Genomic DNA, 19286 nt, shown 5'->3' on the forward strand with positions numbered 1-19286 from the left:
TTGCATTCTTGTGTGAAAATTTTGGAGCCTCTTAATTCATTAATTAATTGGGCTGGAGCGATAGCACAGTGGTAGGGCGTTTGCCTTACAAGTGGCCAACATGGCCGACCCGAGTTCGATTCCTCCGCCCCTCTCGGAGAGCCCGACAAGCTACCGAGAGTATTCGATATGCCAAACACAGTAACAACAAAGTCTCCAATGGAGACGTTACTGGGCCCGCTCGAGCAAATCGACGATCAACGGGAGGGCCTTTACCTTTTTACCTTTAACCTGAAGGCTGAATGCAAACAGATTCAGAACTAAGTCCTGGCAGCATGCAAGGAGTTGGGAGCCATCAGGAGCTGCCATGAGTATATCATCCTTATAGTGGAGGATATAAATAGCGGGCCAATGGTGCCTTATGGAATCAACAACTTGAGCCACAAATTTTTGACACAAGGTGGGACTATTGGCCATTCCTTGTGGTAGGGCCTTCCACTGAAATCTAGGCATGGGGCCTGCAAAGTTTACAACTGGTAAGCTGAATGCAAAATGCACCTTATCCAAAGGATGAAGGGGTATGGTAAAAAAAAAAAAAACAAAAAAAAAAAACAGTCCTTCAAATCTATAACAATGTTAATGGACCCTGCGGGAATTGCCACAGGAGAAGGTAGGCCAGGCTGCAAGGTGACCAAGGGTATCATAGTTTTATTAATTTCTCTAAGATCCTGAAGCAGTCTCCATTTACCACCCTTTTTCATAATAACAAAAATGGGTGCATTCCAGGGAGAGGTAGAGGGTTCAATATGACCTGCAGCAAGCTGTTCCTACACTAGAGCGGTGGCAGCTGCAAGCTTCTCCTGTGGTAAAGGTCACTGGTCAACCCACACAGCGTCATCCGATTCCCATGTGATTTTATCTTCGTGGGGTACAGGCATGGCAATGGCCATTTTTTGCACCCAATCCTGCACAGTAAGTCTGAGATGGAACCGACACAGGCTCCTTTATTCTCTGGGATATTTTCCCCAAACCTTGGCCAGACAAATATCCTTGCTTCAGCATGAGCTGGGCCACTACTTCATTAGGACTGCACATGATCATGTTCATTTGAGAAAGAATATCCTGGCCCCAAGATTGACAGGCAGTCCTGTAGGACTGTACCGTGCCAGAATTACCCTCCTCATCCATCTGCTTAATCAGGCAGGAGCTTTGTAAAGGGTTGGTTGTTTGTCCTATGCCCTTGAGATGAGTGGAGGATTCAGTGACAGGCCAAGACTTGGGCCAGAACTTTTGAGAAAGGACAGTCATGTAGGCACCAGTATCAAGTAGCCCTTCAAAGGAATGACCATCCAGCTTTAAGAGCAAGAGGGGCCTGTCTTGGGAGACTTTTTAAATCCAGAAGGCCTTGTAAGATTTGGGAGATGGGATGGGGGCAGAGGGCATATCAGTATTTTTTTTTAATGTAGGAGTACTGCTATTTATTCAGTCACTGATTAGGCTGATTGAATTTTGCATGAACTCCACCTTACTTTTTTTTCCCCTTTTTTATAATTTTGTTGTTACTGTGTTTGGCATATCGAATACTCTCGGTAGCTTTTTGGGCTCTCTGAGAGGGGCGGAGGAATCGAACTCGGGTTGGCCATGTTGGCCGCTTCTAAGGCGTTCGCCAACCCGAGTTCTAAGGCGTTCGCCAACCCGAGTTCGATTCCTCCGCCCCTCTCGGAGAGCCCGGCAAGCTATGGAGAGTATTCGATATGCCAAACACAATAACAACAAAGTCTCCAATGGAGATGTTACTGGGCCAGCTCGAGCAAATCGATGATCAACGGGAGGGCCTTTACCTTTTATAATTTTATTTATTGAATCACTGTGAGAGCAGTTACAAAACTTTCAGGTTTAAGTCTCAGTCATACAATGAAACACCTGTACCTTCAGCAGTGCCCATTCTCCACCACCAAAAACCCCAGTATACCCCCATCCCACACCCTCCCTCTGTGAGGCAGATGATTTCCAAATCACTCTTTCTATACTTTGATCACATTCAACATTTCGACACCACACCCACCATTATTATTTGGGATTTTACCCCAACACTTTTCTTCTGCCGAAAAGTCAACAGTAGACAATTTGTTTTCTATTGCTGGTCATGAATAATATATGATGTTGCGCGGTTGCAGTAGTGGCTGCGCAATTTTGAAATTTCAAAATTTTAACAATGAAATCTGGAGAGATTTCCTGCCAAAACCCTGCTAAGTTCTGAGATCTGTTCCTGAGTCTCTGGGATCATGGCCATTAAGCAACTTGATCAGGAGCCAGAGAGGCCCTTCATGGGTGGCAACTCGGGGTCTCTTTGGGGTGAGGAGAAAAGGGCCGGCTCCACACCCATCCCATGAGGCCCTGAGTGTCTGGTCACTGCGGGCCCAAACCTGACTGTCCAATGTTCTCTGGTGGATGGTGCCACCAAGGCGCCAAGGAGGAGCAGGCCAAGGCACAAAACCTATTCCCACCTGGGGTGGCCCAGAGCTGGTAACCTACTGCGTGTCTCACACGCATTTCTACCAAAAGCCGTTGGGTTTCAAGATTTGTTTCTGAGACTCTGGGATCATGGCTATTAAGTAGCTTGATCAGGAGCCAGAAAGGCCATTTGTGGGCAGCGACTCAGGGTCTCATTGGGACGGGGAGGAAAGGGCCAGCTCCACCCCCATCCTGTGAGGCCCCACGTGTTTCGTCACTGAGGGCCCAAATCTCACTGTCCAATGGCCTCTAGAAGATGGTGGCTACTGAGCCACCTAGGGGGAGCAGGCAGAGGGACAACACCCTTTCCCCCAGGGTGGCCCGGCGACAGTAACCTACTGCGTGGCCCACAAGCATTTCTGCCAAAAGCCACTGGGTTTCGATATTTGTTTCTGAGTCCCTAAGATCATGGTCATTAAGCAGCTTGATCAGGAGCCAGAGAGGCCGTTCATGGGCGGCAACTAAGGGTCTCGTTGGGAAGGGGAGGAAAAGGCTGGCTCTACCCCCATCCTGTAAGGCCCCACGTGTCTTATTGATGTAGGCAGGTAGATAGGGAAAGGCTCTCTGCAATGAAACAAAGTCTCACAGAAGAAGAATTCTAGGACCGACCCACCCTGTGGAGACAGAGAATAAGGACTTGATAAGACATCCCCAGACCCTGAAGATATGGGCCTCCTCCCCATGAAATTCCTCCTTCCCAAAAACCCCTCTTTTCAATCCGGTTGACTCCAGCGACCCAGCCCCAAGGAGATTCCAGGACATTCCAAGTCAGATAATTCTCGAACCCCCTTTCAATCCGGTAGACTCCAGAGATCCAGCCCCAAGGAGATTCCAGAACATTCTGAGTCAGAAGGATCTATAAGAACCAGCTCGAGAGCCCACTTGGCGCTCTCTCCACCCTCGGAGAAGCCCGCGTTCCCTGTGGACGTGTTACTCTCTCTTACTCTCCATTCCCCCGCTTATCTGCTTATCCCTTTCTCTCCCTCTCCAAAAGCCTCCAAATAAAACCTGTTACTTCACTGCTCGTCTACTCCTGAAATTCTTTTCTGCGAGCAAGACAAGAACCCCAGAAACCTTGGGTAAGGCTTGGGACTGGTCTCTCCTTTCCTGCAAAGAGCGAATTCTCGCCCCAGCTTGAGTCCGTGGCTCCCCAAGCAATAGGGTGGTGGGGATTAACTCCCGTGCCGAGAAGATCAAGCGGACTTCAGGTGTGGCTTGACGGCCACCTTGTGGGGCTGGCTGGGCTTAGGCCTGTGCCGAGCAGGTGCTCACTGCAGACTTTACCGGTCCTAGCCTACCCAGGGTCCCGGGTGGCAGAGGCGGGTGGGGAGAAAGTGACCGTCTTTCTTCTCCCCACTTCACATAAGTCACCCGTGGGGCCCACCGACATCATTATCACTGCAGGCCCAAACCTGACTGTCCAGAGGCCTCTGGAGGATGACGGCCAGGGAGAACAGGCCAAGGCACAAAACCTATTCCCATCTGGGTTGGCCTGGTGCCGGTAACCTACTGCAGAGACCGGAAGCATTTCTGCCAAAAGCTGTTGGATTTCGAGATTTGTTTCTGAGTCTCTGGGATCATGGCCATTAAGCAGTTCAATCAGGAACCAGAGAGGCCATGCCTCCAATTATATAGCTGAGCCGAAGGTGGTTTGTGGGTATGCTTCCCACATACCTAACTTTTGGCCGTTTACTTTCTTGGCAAACTTTTCCCCAAGGTTTTGGAATCTGGCCAAAGGCACAGCAGCAATTTGAGGGTATCTAGAAGTCTGAAGGCGCCATGAGGCTGCTGATGCACTTGCCTCACAGGTACCGATTGACCTGCTGGCGGCACCATACTCCCCCCCCCCATCAGTATTTTTAATTTGATTTTGTAAAGTAGCTTGGGGCATTTCTGTATCTCTAATTTGATTTTGCTGACTAGGAAGAAATAAAAGCTGCGCCAAGGGTGTGCCCTTAGGAATGACTACAGGGTAGGCAAGGGTGGAAGCTAGGAAGCTAGGATCCGAGCCTGTAAAGGTAGAATCCACAGCCCCAGGAATAATAAGCAAACCTAACAAAGGTGTACCAGTTTTACCAAAAAGTAGGCCAAAACACCCAGCCGGGAGAGGCCTGCGCACCCCTGTGGACTATACCTGAGTGCCTGCTTCAGGGGTCAATATTGTGCTGGTGAAGGAACAGTGGTCCAATCCTGGGCAACCTGGGGAGTCCCGGAGCAATTCGGCAATGCTGCAGAGGGAGAGCTAAAGTCTGCAAAGGGGGCTGCGTTCAAGGAACAAATGGCTGAGGAGCAAACCTGAGAGCCCCGGCCGTTTGCTTCTGGGTAGAGGCCTGGGGCTGGCCCTGCTGGGAGTTTCCCTGGCATGGAGGGAGGGGATTGTTATGAATATCAGTTTTTGAATGACACTCAGAGGCCCATTGGTTTCCTCGTATGCAACGTGGGCAGGGAGTGTTAGGAGGAGAACGCCCAGTAGTGCAATTCCATGCAAAATGACCTGGTTGCCCGCATTTGAAGCAGGTTTTTTCTCTAGGGGCAACATATTCCTTTAAGGCAGCCCCGATGGCCATCCCAATGGCATGAGAAGAGCCAATCCCCGAACATAACCGAATGTAATCTGAGAGGTCAGCACCAACACGGTGGGGGCGGATGGCCACCTGGCATGCAGAGTTAGCATTCTCAAATGCCAGGTGTTTGACAAAAGCACTTTCGTTTCCTCCGCTGCCAACCAAGCGCTCAGCCGTGTCAGTCAGGTGGCTGATGAAACTGCAATAGGGTTCATCTGCACCCTGCCACAGCTTCGCGAGAGAGGTGGTCACAGACCCCTTAGGGGGAAAGCATTTCCATGCCTTAAGACCAGCACACTGAATTTGGGCAAGGAGGCCAGGAGGGAAACAGGCCTGGCGATCATTACTGTCATATGGACTGCGGCCCAAGAGTTTATCTCTTGTCCAGTTTTTAGAGGCTACATTATCCAGATTTCATTGGGCGGTTTCCCTGCAATTTTCAATGAACTCAGTCCTCCACAAGACATAGTCAAGTCGCCTCCAGACAAGGTGGTCCGCGCCAAAAAATACCAATCATTAGGTGTCAGCCAGCGGTCACTAAGATTATCAAGGAGTGCCAGAGTAAAGGGAGCTATGGGTCCATACTGGGTTACCACCACTTTCAGTTCTTTAAGGTGTTAAATGCTAAGGTGGTGATATTTTTGGTCAGGGACCTCGTCCGAGTCATACTGGTCTGGGTGATCAGAAGTCTCCTCATCGTCAGAACCTGAGTTCCCTGATCCACCATCCTTGTGGAGGTCTGTCTCCTGAGCTCCAGGGCCAAGTACCTCAAGGACAGGATCAAATCTCGGGGCGGTGTCAGCCTCCAAGGAGGTCTTACTATGGGTGACAGGGAAGGCAAGGAAAGGAGGTTTAAGCTTTTTGGGGTGTTTTGATTGGGCTTCCTTAGGAAGGGAAAGTTTCACTAATTCTTCAGCTAATGTATGGAGTTCCTTAATCAAGCGGACATGCTCCTGTTTCTGTTGAAGAACAGCCCAAAGAGCGGCCGCCTCTATACACAAATAACTTTTAGCCCTCTGAAGATTAGCAACCTCAGGATTAAAATCAAGAATCAGAGGAGAAAAGGGGGAAGTTTTAGGTAAAGGGGAGGGAGCAAAAGGTCAAATCAGAGCAAAATCAGTATAGGGAGGTGGAAAGGGGGAAGAAAACTCAACTTTTTGAAGGGTATTATCATCATGATAATGGGCGGCCTCATCTTCTAAAGATGCAAGGTCCATGGGTGAAAGATCATCAGGAGGGACAGTAAAAAAAGGATCACTTGATCACTTGATCACTTGACATCCTGTTACTCATCGATTTGCTCAAGCGGGTGCCAGGAATGTCTCCATTCGTACCTGTTGCGTGCTAGTGTAGCCCAATGGTGTCTGCTCATTGTAGGAACACAAAGATCCTCAAACCGATCGTTTAGTGTCTTGACAAAGAAGTATCACCAACTGACCATCTTGTAAGTGGAAAGCTATGTGATCTTTTGATGTCCCGTGGAATCCAGTCAGTAATGGCACTAGTCCAGCGGTCGTCTCCAAATCGCATTACGTGTCCAGCCCATCTGATTTTCGATGCCTTGGCAAATGAGACAGTGTCCCTGATTCTCGATCGTCGATGGAGGTCAGAACTCTGGATTCTTTCTCTCATTTGAGTGAAGCGTGATACTCCAAGCATAGATCTTTTGATTCCTCTTTGGGAGACCCGAATGGCATTTTCATCCTGTTTTCGTAGGGCCCAGGTCTCTGAGGTGTATGTTAATGCAGGAAGAACAGTGGAATTGAAGAGATGTGCCCGGAGCTGGAGGTTCTTCGTCCTCTTAGCTATTTCTTCGACACTCTTGAAGGTGTTCCAAGTTGCTCTCTTCCTCCTGCGCAACTCAGGTGCCAGGTCATTTGTCATGTTGACTTTCGACCTAGGTACACATAACTGTTGCATTTGGAGATGTTTATTCCATTGAGAGCGAATGGAACGTCAGGAAGGAGACCGTTTCTCATAAGCATTGTCTTCGTGAGATTCAGCTGTAGTCCGACCTTTCCACACTCATGGTCGAAGTCGGCCAGCATTTGTGCCACTTGGCTAATGTTTGGTGTTATTAGAGCGATGTCATCAGCGAAGCAGAGGTGGTGAGTTGCTGACCTTCTATCTTCACTACCATTCCTTCCCACTTCAGTCGTCACATGACATTCTCAAGGGTGGCTCTGAAGAGTTGCAGTGAAATGGTATCACTCTGCTGAACCCCTCTCTTGACATGAATGATCACTTCTTTGTAAAATGGTGAGATCCTGGTAGTGAGTCCATAATACAGCTCACGGAGGATCCTGATGTATTGAGTTTGAACACCCTGTTTGGCTAGAACTTTGATGACCGCTTCAGTCTCAACAGAATCAAAGGCCTTCTTTAAATCAATGAATGTTAGACAGAGCGGCATCTTGAACTCCCAAGAAACCTCAATGAGCTTGGTTACTGTGTGGTCAATCATGCTAAATTCTTTTCAGAATCCGGCTTGCTTGCATGGTTGTCCTTCATCTAGTGTTCTGCCAATCTTACTCAGGATGACTCAAGTGAACAGCTTGTAGATGAAAGACAATAGGCAGATCAGGCAATAGTTGCCAATGTCGTGGATGTCTCCCTTCTTGTACAGTAGTACAGTTCTGCTGGTTTTGAATTGGGTTGAAACCTTGCATTCAGACAGGTAGTGTGTGAAGAGCCGAGCCAGTATATTGATGAGTACTGAAGGCAGGTTTTTCAGGTGTTCAGTGTCGACCTTTTCTGGGCCAGGTGCTGTTTGCTTCTTTACCAACGAAATGGCATGTCGGATTTCAGAAGGGAGAACGTTGGTAATGACATATCCATCCTGCAGAATTTGGTATGTGGGCAGGTGGACGTGGCTATCTAAGAGATTCGAGTAGAAGTCATGGATAATCTTCTCCATTGCTCTTCTAGAAGACTTGATAGATCCATCAGGATGTAGTAGGGCAGTCATCTTGGTCTTATAGTTGGTGAAGGACAGGCGGGTGTTGCGAATGCTTTTCCCGTCTTCTGCTGCATTTGCTAGCACTGCTGCTCTTCTCTCTTTGAGGTCTTCCTTGATCACTTTTCTGCACTGCTTTATGAGCTTGGATGTTCGCTTGCAGTTGCCTAAGGCTTGCACCAAGCCACGTTAGCAAATAAGCTCAAGAGTTTTCGAAGACAGGTGTCTTTTTGTGGCTATCTCTCTCTTGGTGTTCCTTGTACAATCATGGAGGTGCTGAACTAGTTGGTCGTATTCCTCATCAATGTTGTCATGGATGGCATCTTCCCATGTTGCCGCAATAGTGCCAAAGAGCTCCCAGTTGGTGGTCGTTCTGGGAGTTCTCTTCTTAAACTTTGCAGCCCTTTATTCCCGCTCCATGAAGTAAAATTTTGCACGAAGGAGACCATGGTCCAATCCCGTTTGGAATTTTGGGATAGCAGTGACATAGGTCAGACAAAACCGTTGATTGAATATGATGTAGTCATTTTCGTTGTGGAAATGTCCACCAGGAGACTCCCAAGTCCAAGTCCTCCCAAGTCCACCTTCTGGAACTGTGATTTACCATGTAGAAGTCCTTTACCTCTTTAGTTAGGCTGATTCCGAGGTATTTAATTTTCTGGGGCACAATTGTAAACGGGATTATTTTTTTTCATACCACCTTCCTCTCGCTCATTATTTGCATATAGAAAGGTCATAGATTTTTGGGCATTGATTTTACCGTACTGCGACTTTACCGTATAAGTTTATTGTTTCTAGGAGTTTCTTGGTAGAGGATTTAGGATTCTCAAGGTATAGTATCATATCATCTGCGAATAGTGAGAGAACACGATTGCCACTCAATGCCTCTTTTGCAAACCACAGCACACAAAAGGAGAGAGAAAACAAAAGGGAATGCCCTGTCACAGGAGTGGGGTGGGATGGGGGAATGAGAGGGGGTGGGAGGGATACTGGGAGCATTGGAGGTGGAGAATGGGCACTGGTGGAGGGATGGGTACTCAATCATTGCGTAACTGAAACCCAAGCACAAAAATTTGTATGTCTACAACTGTACCTCGTGGTGTTTCGCTAATTAAAATTTCAAAAAAAAAGAAAATGCACTGGTGGAGGAATAGGTGTTCAATCATTGTATGACTGAAACTCAAACATGAAAGCTTTGTAACTGTACCTCATGGTGATTCAGTAAAAATAAAAACAACAGCAACAACAACAAAATTTACATTTGTAATTGCCTATTTTCTTATAAGTAAAATAGTTTTATTTAGAAAACTGTAAGGGGGGCAGAAGAGTGAAAAGAGAGGGAGAGAGCACACACATAGCTAGTTAACAACGAGGACAGCAGAGAATGCACCTGTTCATGCTTCTTGATTGCAGCCCAGATAGCACAGAAACTTCCCAGCTCTGCCCTCTGGCCATGAGCTCCTTCCCTTTTATATCATGTTCCCATTTTCATCAACCTTTTGAACATATGTCATTAGTTTTTAATGGGCAACACATCATGTTCATGAACCGCTCTCTAAAAACTGATTTTCTTTATAATATTTTTTCTAACTTTTATTCTTCTCTGCTACTGACCTTCACAAAATAAAGCATATAATCTTAATATTGTTCATCTTTCAAATGACTTTTGCATTTCTATTAAAGGATTATTGATAGATAAATTAGATTATCTATCTATGCAACTTTATCTAGATACATAAGTAACTGTTTGGTGGTTAAAGGAAGGTATTTTTCTAGAGCTTAAATTCATTTTTTTTCTTTTTGGGTCACACCCAGCGATGACCAGAGGTTACTCCTGGCTCTGCACTCAGGAATCACCCCTGGCGGTGCTCAGGGGACCATATGGGATGATGGGAAACAAACCCGGGTCAGCTGCATGCAAGGCGAATGCCCTACCTGCTGTGCTATTGCTCCAGCCTCTAAGAGCTTAAATTCATTTAAGCTTACTCCTGTTAGACAATAGTAATAATAGATAAAATTTGCCCTTTTTTGTATTCTGGTCACTTTTACTTAAATTTATGCAATGTCAACTGTTAGAGTACCTTCTTACTTTCTTACTCCTACACTCTGTAATCAGAGAATGTCTGACATAAAACACTATTGTTTATTCCTTTAGCATTTGCAAAGTGCTTTCTAGTATCTCATCTAATGCTTACACAATCACACACGTGTGTGTGCATGCACACACACACACAAAGTTATAAGCATGGTGTTATTTATATTTCCCTACTTTATATATATATAAGTAAAATGGAATTTCAAGCATTTATATTATTTGTTCAAGATGAACAGCTCATTTCTCATACTTAAATATATAAACTTCAGGGACTAGAGTGATAGCACAGCAGGCAGGGCATTTGCCTTACACGCAGCAACCTGGGTTCAATTCCCAGCATCCCATATGGTCCCCCGAGCACTGCCAGGAGTAACACCTGAGTGCAGATCCAGGAGTAATCCCTGTGCATCTCCAGGTGTGACCCAAAAACCTATATATATATATATATATATAATATATATATAGATATATAGATATTGCAGTTATAGTTTTATAGAACGCAGACTGAGTCTCCTTTTAAAAACAGAAAAGAAAAAGCTGATGTGGATCAGAGCTAAAGAATATAGGGTGGGGTGCTTTTCTTGCACGTGCTCAACCAGGGCTGGAGCCTTAGCACCCTGTGATGATTACCTGAACACCAGGAGTGATCTCTAGTGTAGAGCCAGGAGTAAGACCTCAGCAACACTGGGAATGGCTCAAAATCCAAAAACAAAAAAAAAAACCTTATGTTTTCTAATCTTATAAAGATTCATACCACTCTACCATTTATAGCTCTCTTAAGTGAGAGATTAAGTGCTCACTATTCAAAATGAGCAATGGGCAATAAATGATCTAGCATCTGACCCTGGCAGGCAGGCTTGAATGGTGGTGGGAAAATTTGAGCAAAACATAATACCCAGAAGTAGAGAGAGAGAGAGTATTGGAGAAATTGCCTGTCATGGAAGAAGGGTGAGGACTGAGATGGGGGGAAGGGAATATGCTGGGGACACTGGTGGTGGAAAGTGTGCACTGGTGGAGGGATGGGTGTTCGATCATTATATGGCTGAATCACAAACATGAAAGAGTTTTGTAGCTGTTTCTCATGGTGATTCAATTAAAAAAAAAGTAATGTGAAGTTCATGCCCAATTCAATCAGCGTAATCAATGGCTGAATAAATAGCTGTATTCGTACTTTAAAAAAAAAATGCTCTTTCAGACAATTACCATTTCTATAATGTACCAGTGTTTTCCCAGTATTACCTCTGTTCCCACTATTCCCGTTGCCTGCAATGTCGTTTTTCCAGTCACTATCTAAATAAAATTGTAACCATCATTTAAGATTCTGCTCAAATAGCATCACTGCCATGAAGGCTTTTGCCTCCAGTTTTGACAGATCATATCAATACATGCTTTTTCTCTTTTACCAGGTCGCTTGAACATGGTGAGTTGAAGTTCTTTCTGGAGTTCCTGACTTACATGACCAAGGCTTCAGCTCCTATCAATGAAATGGGAACAAAAATAGAACCTAGCTCACTGGATTATGATAAAGTGACAGACAGACTCTGATACAGTATGGTGACCAAAACAGTAAGGTTTCTTGCAGCTCCGAAGTTTCATTTCAGAAGGAGAAAGAAACTACAAATGAACAAAAATAAATGTTGCTACTGATATAAAATGTCTTAAATGATTACCTACTTTAAGTCCCTCTAAGAAAGTGAAGAATGAAAAGGGACTGGTCGATTCAATACACTGGAAGAAAAGAGCCCCAGAGGAAGCAAATGTCATGTGAAAAAGACTAAGAGACTAAAGCAGCTAAAAATGGCTACAGAACCAATATGCCCTGTAGTAGAAGCACAGCTACTGAGAAGAAAAGAAAAGAAGATGAAAAATGAAAAAAAAAGCCCAAAAATCATGATGAAAGATTTTATTGTATTTGAATTGTAAAGAAATAACTTAATAATTTTAAGTGAACAATGTGATCAAGTTTTGTTTATGGAAGGAAGGAAAAGAGGGAAGGAGGGAGGGAGGGAGGGAAGTATGGAGGGTTAAGGGAGTCTTGGTTGATGTTTATAAAAAGGAAACAACCATATTCATATTTTAACATGGGGTCAGATGAGTATTTACATCTTTCAAGAGTGCCAGAACCAGTACAACCCATCCTGCAAGATCTTTTTGCTGTGTAAAGAAACTTGGCCTCCTTCCTCGGAATCAAGGTGAACTTATGACTACTGCAATAGTTAGGTCATGAGATTGCCCAGAATGTCATAAAAAGCAGTATGGCCTGTCCCATGCTAAGAAGCACAGTAGTGAGAAGACTACAGTTAGAAGTTACAAAGAATTTAGAATGCCTTAGGACTTACTGAAAGATAAACTACCCCAGGCCCAGATTTCTGCCTTTGAACAGCTTTTTATATATATATAATATATATATAATATATAAAAATAATCACCCCCTTTCTTGTTTAGGTCATTGTTGTAGAACTCACTGCTGATAATACCCTTTCTTTACCACACACCCTGGTCTCTTTTTAGAGTAGAAATAATTTAGATTTCTACATTTCTACAGACTGGAGCGATAGCACAGTGGGTAGGGCATTTGCCTTGCATGTAGCTGACCCGGGTTCAATTCCTCCATCCCTCTCAAAGAGCCCGACAAGCTATCGAGAGTATCAGAGTATTCCCCCACACACAGCAGAGCCTGGCAAGCTCCCCATGGAGTATTTAATATGCCAAAAACAGTAACAAGTTTCATAATGGAGACATTACTGGTGGCCGCTCAAGCAAATCGATGAACAACAGGAGGACAGTGCTGCAGTGCTACATTTCTTCTTTTATATTCCAATAATCTATTAAGAACCAAGACAAGTCTCATTGTTCTATGTCTCCCTTGAGTTTACAGTGAATTCTCTCACTTACGGGAGTCTACTCAGCCTTGGCACCATGTTAAAGAAATTATATAGAGTAAATTGTTTTATAAAAAATATTAATTAAGATGATAGAGCTAAGCGGCGGAAGCCGGTTTAAGTCAACTAAAGTTTAAATGTGACTGTGACTCCCTGTCCTTCCAGGGCTGCCCTCAATCTGTCATCTTGGTGTGTGATTTTGTCCTGTAGCTTTAATGTGCCTTCCTATAGCTTAATTAAGAAACTAGATCTATGCATGCTTATTCTATTCCAGATTTGGAAATAGTATTTCCAGACTTGGAGATAGTATTCGCACTTGCCTTTTTTAAATTCTTTTTTTTTGTATTTTTTTAATTCATGATCTAAGAAAAAATAAACCATTACAATTGTGGAAACCATAGAGATATCAGTTGTTGTTGCCAGGAGTTATGGAGTAAGGAAGAATGTCTGGACAGAGCACAAAGAATTTTTAAGGCACCAAAACAATTCCTTCTTATTATAAGAATGGATACTTGTCTTGATGCACTTATCAAATTCATAGAATATAAAACATGCAGAGCCAACCCTAATGCAAGCGATGGACTTTTATCATTGTAGGCTCGTACATATTCATAAATGTAACACTCTGTTGGAGTAGGTTATTGTAGGGGCCTGAGGGAGAGGACCAAGTGGCATGTGGGAAAACCCGACACTTTCCATGCAAGTTTTCTATGAAACTAAAATTACTCTATAATTTTTTTAATTTTAAAATGAGCGATAGCACAGAGGGTAGGGCATTTGCCTTGCAAGCCCAGCCGACCTGAGTTCTCCACTCCTCTCAGAGAAAAGCCCGTCAAGCTACCAAAAGTATCTCACCGGCACGGCAAAGCCTGGCAAGCTACCCGTGACGTATTCGATATGCCAAACACAGTAACAACAAGTCTCACAACGGAGATGTTACTGGGCCCACTCGAGCAAATCGATGAACAACAAAAGGATAGTGCTATAGTGCTATTAATAAAAACATTTTACAAAATATGAAAATTATATACAAATGTATAGTATATATTTGATGTAGCACTGTCCTCATCCCTCCTGTTCATCGATTTGCTCGAACGGGCCCAGTAATGTCTCTATTGTGAGATTTCTTGTTACTGTTTTTGGCATATCAAATACGCCACAGGGAGCTTGCCAGGTTCTACCATGATATTTGATATATTATATAAATTATTCTAATAAAATACGTAACTAAAATAATATCACCTTTACCTTTAAATACACTTAAATATATTTCCTCTGCAGAGTTCTTTCTAGAGTTGACTGTTGTGTACTTTGACTTATTAAAATTAGACAGATTAGGGGCCAGAGCGATAGTATAGTGGATAGGGTATTTGCCTTGCTAGTGGTTGGCCTGGGTTCAATTCCCAGCATCCTATATGGTCCCCAGAGTCTGCCAGGAGTGATTCCTGATTGCAGAGCTAGGAGTAAATCCTGAGCACCGCCAGGTGTGACACAAAAACCAAAATAATTAAATAAAATTAGACAGCTTGCATATTTTGGTAGTGATTTAATAAGTGAGGCAGTAAGCCAGAGAGTTCAATTGCTTGGATTTTGAAGTCAGACAACCCAGTCAAATGTATTTGGGTCATTTGTGTTTAAGACACCTTGAAACCTCAGTTCCCTCATTTGGAAAATTGGAAGAAAAAATTTGTATTTTGTGAACTCTTTTGGAGGAGGGGGAAAATGAGATTAATGTGCCACCTGCATATTGTGTGCTGAACAAATATTAGTGCAGTGGATTATCATTGACTCTGGTTAGGCAGAATCCAATCTCTCCAAGTTTGGCAACCATGCCCCTTTTTCTTTATCCACCAACAATACCTCTGTCACTCTCAGTCTATGTGTTTTTTTTCGCTGGGGTCCCATAACTAAATCTGGACGAGGCACTGGATGTGTGTCTGAGCCAATCAATGCATCCACTCTCTGGGCCAGGCCTATTTATCTAGGGATAGGCAAGTAACCGACTGAGTCAAAGACTCTGCTGAGGCCTCCAGGACTCTGGACACTTTTCGGGTGACTTAATGCTAAGTCGGTGTAAAGACCAAACTAGAGAGCCATTTTTACAATCTCAAGAAAACAGCCTGTGTTGGAATTATAGCAGGGAGTAGAAGAAAAGCAGACACACTGGGAGAGAGAAACTTGTGATAGGACCACAAGTCCTGGTACATCAGATTTCTTTTCAAGATCAAATAACCCTTTTTTTTCTTGTCAATGTGATAGAGTTTTCTATCTCCTCCACACACAAAAATAGTTCTAGCTTATCCTTTTTTTATTAATGTGAATTTTGTTGAAAAGATAGTGCATACTGAAATTAAAGAACATAGTCAAGATGTAATATTTTATTCACCATTGTGTGATTGTAACCCAAACATGAAAGCTTGTAACTATCTCATAGTGATTCAATAAAAATATATATATGTATATTTTACTCAAAATGAAACCAACCTGTCTGACAATTATTTTGGATGGAAGTAAGCCAGAAAAAGAAGGATAACACAGAATGATTTCACTTATCTGTGGTATGTAGAATAACTAAACAAGGGAATGCAAAATATATTAAAGAGAGGATAACTAGAGCACTCTTGACTCCACAGTATAGAATGTAGCAGGACAGAAAAGGAAAGAAATCAAAAGGGGGAGGGGAGAGCAAGAAGACATGGACAGGAAGTAATGGGGTGGGAGGTGGGTTTAAGGGCCTCCATTATATTGGTGGTGGAGAGCAGTGGTATAGCTCTCTATCAAACCACAGAGTCAACAACAACAACAGCTACAGGAACCAAACTTTAAAATGTGCTTGTCAGGGGCTGGTGCAGTGGGTAGGGCATTTGTCTTGCATGCAGCCGACCCGGGTTCAATTCCCAGCATCCCATATGGTTCCCCGAGCACCTCCAAGAGTGATTCCTGAGTGCAGAGTCAGGAGTCATACCTGAGCGACACCGGTGAGCCCCCTTAAAAAAAAATCATAAAATGTGCTTGTAAAGGATGAGGTTGGTGTCATGGGAGGCAATCTGGGGATGGGTCATTGACATTGGTTGTAGGCTTAGTACTCCAATATTACATGGCTGAAATTCAACTACAAATGACATTGAAAATCACAGTGTATTAATTAAAGATAAATTTTAAAACATATAATATTTTACTCAAGATGGAACCAACTTGACAATTATTTTTCTGTGTGCATAATTACTTCATAAGAATAGAGAAGGGAATTTTCTCAACCTGATAATAGAAACACATGTAAATCCTATTGTTAGTGTCATATTTGATGGCAAAAGACAAAACACATCTGCCTAAGATGGGGAACAATGCAAGGATTCCACTCCCGCAATTTTTATTCAATATTGTATTATTCTAACAGATAATAAGGCTACAAAAATGCATAAAGATTAGAAAGAAGGCACACATTTTTATTTATTCATCGGTGACAAAATTAGCTACGTAAAAATACTAAAGAAGTTCAAAATAACCTACAAAAACTGACTTTAGTAAAACGGCAAAGTTCAAAGTTAATATACAAAAAACAACTGGATTTCCATATATTAGCAATAAGCAGCCAGAAAATAAATCTTAAATGCACCATTTATAATAGCATCAAAAATATAAAATGCCAAAATGGGTTATAGGGCAAAAGGCTGTAGTGTATCCCTGGCATGTAAAGACAGCAAGCTTGATCCTCAGTACAACATGGTATTCCTGAGCTCTGTTGTGAGTAACCTTGACAATACCCCAGGACTACTGGGATGACCCTAGTAGTCCCTAGCATCTATACGGTGAAGCACGGAACTGTCACACAGCTGAGAGTAGCCTATGAGTCCCCTGAACACAGCTTGAGAGGCCTCCCCCCAAAAAGCGAAATGGCCAAAGAAAAAAATTTTTAAATATATTCACGACCCATACATTAAAAACTCTAAGGCATTTCTGAAAAAAAATTAAAAAGACTAGCAATTGGAAAGATACACTGTGTTCAAAATTAAAGAATCCACTTTGTTTAAAATTTAGCACTTGTAAAATAATCTATAGACTCAAAGCATCCTCATGAATATTTCAGCAAGCTTCTTTGTCAAAGGGGGAAACTGATTTCAAGTTTTATGTGAAAATGCAAAAGATATTCAGAATATCCAAAACATATTGAGGTGGGAGATAACAAAAGGGACATTTAAATTTTTTTTAATGTTTTCCTAGGTGGGGGTATGGTGCCGCCAGCAGATCAATCTGTACTGTGAGGCGAGTGCATCATCATCCTGATGGTGCCTTCAGACTTCCAGATACCCCAAAATTGCTGCTGTGCTTTTGGCCAGACCCCAAAAACGTGGGGCAAAGTTTACCAAGAAAGTAAACAGCCGTACCACAAAGAAAGAGAATTACAGGCCGATATCCCTGATGAACACAGATGCAAAGATCCTCAACAAACTACTAGCAAATAGAATCCAACTACTCATTAAAAAGATCATACACCATGACCAAGTAGGATTCATCCCAGGGATGCAAGGATGGTTTAACATTCGTAAATCAATCAACATAATCCACCATATCAACAAAAGAAAAGATAAAAAGCATATGATCATATCAATAGATGCAGAGAAAGCATTTGACAAGGTCCAGCACCTCTTTATGATGAAAACCCTAGCCAAAATGGGTATAGAGGGGACTTTCCTCAACATAGTTAAAGCCATCTACCACAAGCCTACAGCAAGCATCATCCTCAATGGGGAAAAACTGAGAGCCTTCCCTCTAAGATCAGGGACGAGACAAGGATGCCCACTCTCTCCACTGCTGTTCAATATAGTACTGGAAGTACTTGCAATAGCAATTAGGCAAGAAAAAGATATTAAGGGCGTTCAGGTAGGAAAGGAAGAAATCAAGCTCTCACTATTCGCAGATGATATGATACTCTACTTAGAGAACCCAATAACCTCCACCAAAAAACTCCTAGAAACAATAGACTCGTATAGTAAAGTTGCAGGCTATAAAATCAATACCCAAAAGTCCATGGCTTTCCTATACGCAAACAGTGAGAGAGAAGAAAGCAACATGAAAAAAACAATCCCGTTCACAATCGTGTCCCAGAAAATCAAGTACCTAGGAATCAGCTTAACTAAGGAAGTAAAGGACTTGTACAAAGAAAACTACAAAACGCTACTTCAGGAAATAAAAGAGGACATGAGGAAATGGAAAGATATCCCCTGCTCATGGGTCGGGAGACTTAACATTGTCAAATTGGCAATACTACCGAAAGCATTGTATAAATTCAATGCAATCCCTATAAGGATACCCATGACATTCTTCAAAGAAATGGAGCAAACACTCCTGAATTTTATATGGAACAATAAGCCCCCACGAATAGCTAAAGCAATTCTTGGGAAAAAGAAAATGAGAGGAATCAACCTCCCTAACTTCAAACTCTACTACAAAGCAGTAATAATTAAAACAGCGTGGTACTGGAACAAAAGCAGAACTGCAGACCAATGGAACAGGGTTGAATACACTGACATCTCCCCTCAATCATATGATTATCTAATCTTTGATAAAGGTGCAAGAAATGTGAAGTGGAGTAAGGAAAGCCTCTTTAACAAATTGTGCTGGCATCACTGGACGACTACATGCAAAAAAGTGGGTTCAGAACTCTGCCTAACACCATGTACAAAAATAAGATCAAAATGGATTAAAGACCTCAACATCAGACCAGACACCATAAGGTACATTGAAGACAAAGTTGGCAAAACCCTCCATGACATTGAGGCTAATGGTACTTTCAAAGATGCCACGCCACTGGCCGAGCAAGTGAAAACAGAGATAGATAAATGGGACTATCTTAAACTAAGAAGCTTCTGCACCTCCAAAGAAACAGTGACCAAAATACAAAGACAGTCTACAGAATGGGAAAGGATATTCACCGAATACACATCTGACAAGGGGTTGATAACAAGGATATACAAAATACTGGTGGAACTCCACAGGAAGAAAACATCCAACCCCATCAAAAAATGGGGCAATGAAATGAACAGAAACTTTCTCAAAGAAGAAATCCGAATGGCAAAAAAGCACATGAGAAAATGCTCTACATCATTAATCATCAGGGAGATGCAGATCAAAACCACAATGAGATACCATCTCACACCTCAGAGACTGGCCCACATTCAAAAGAACAAAAGCAACCCATGCTGGCGCGGATGTGGCGAGAAAGGGACACTCCTTCACTGTTGGTGGGAATGCCGACTGGTTCAGCCCTTTTGGAAAACAGTATGGACGTTTCTCAA

This window comes from Sorex fumeus, unplaced genomic scaffold (genome assembly GCF_029834395.1).
Source record: "Sorex fumeus unplaced genomic scaffold, SorFum_2.1 ptg000265l, whole genome shotgun sequence".
NCBI lineage: Eukaryota > Metazoa > Chordata > Mammalia > Eulipotyphla > Soricidae > Sorex > Sorex fumeus.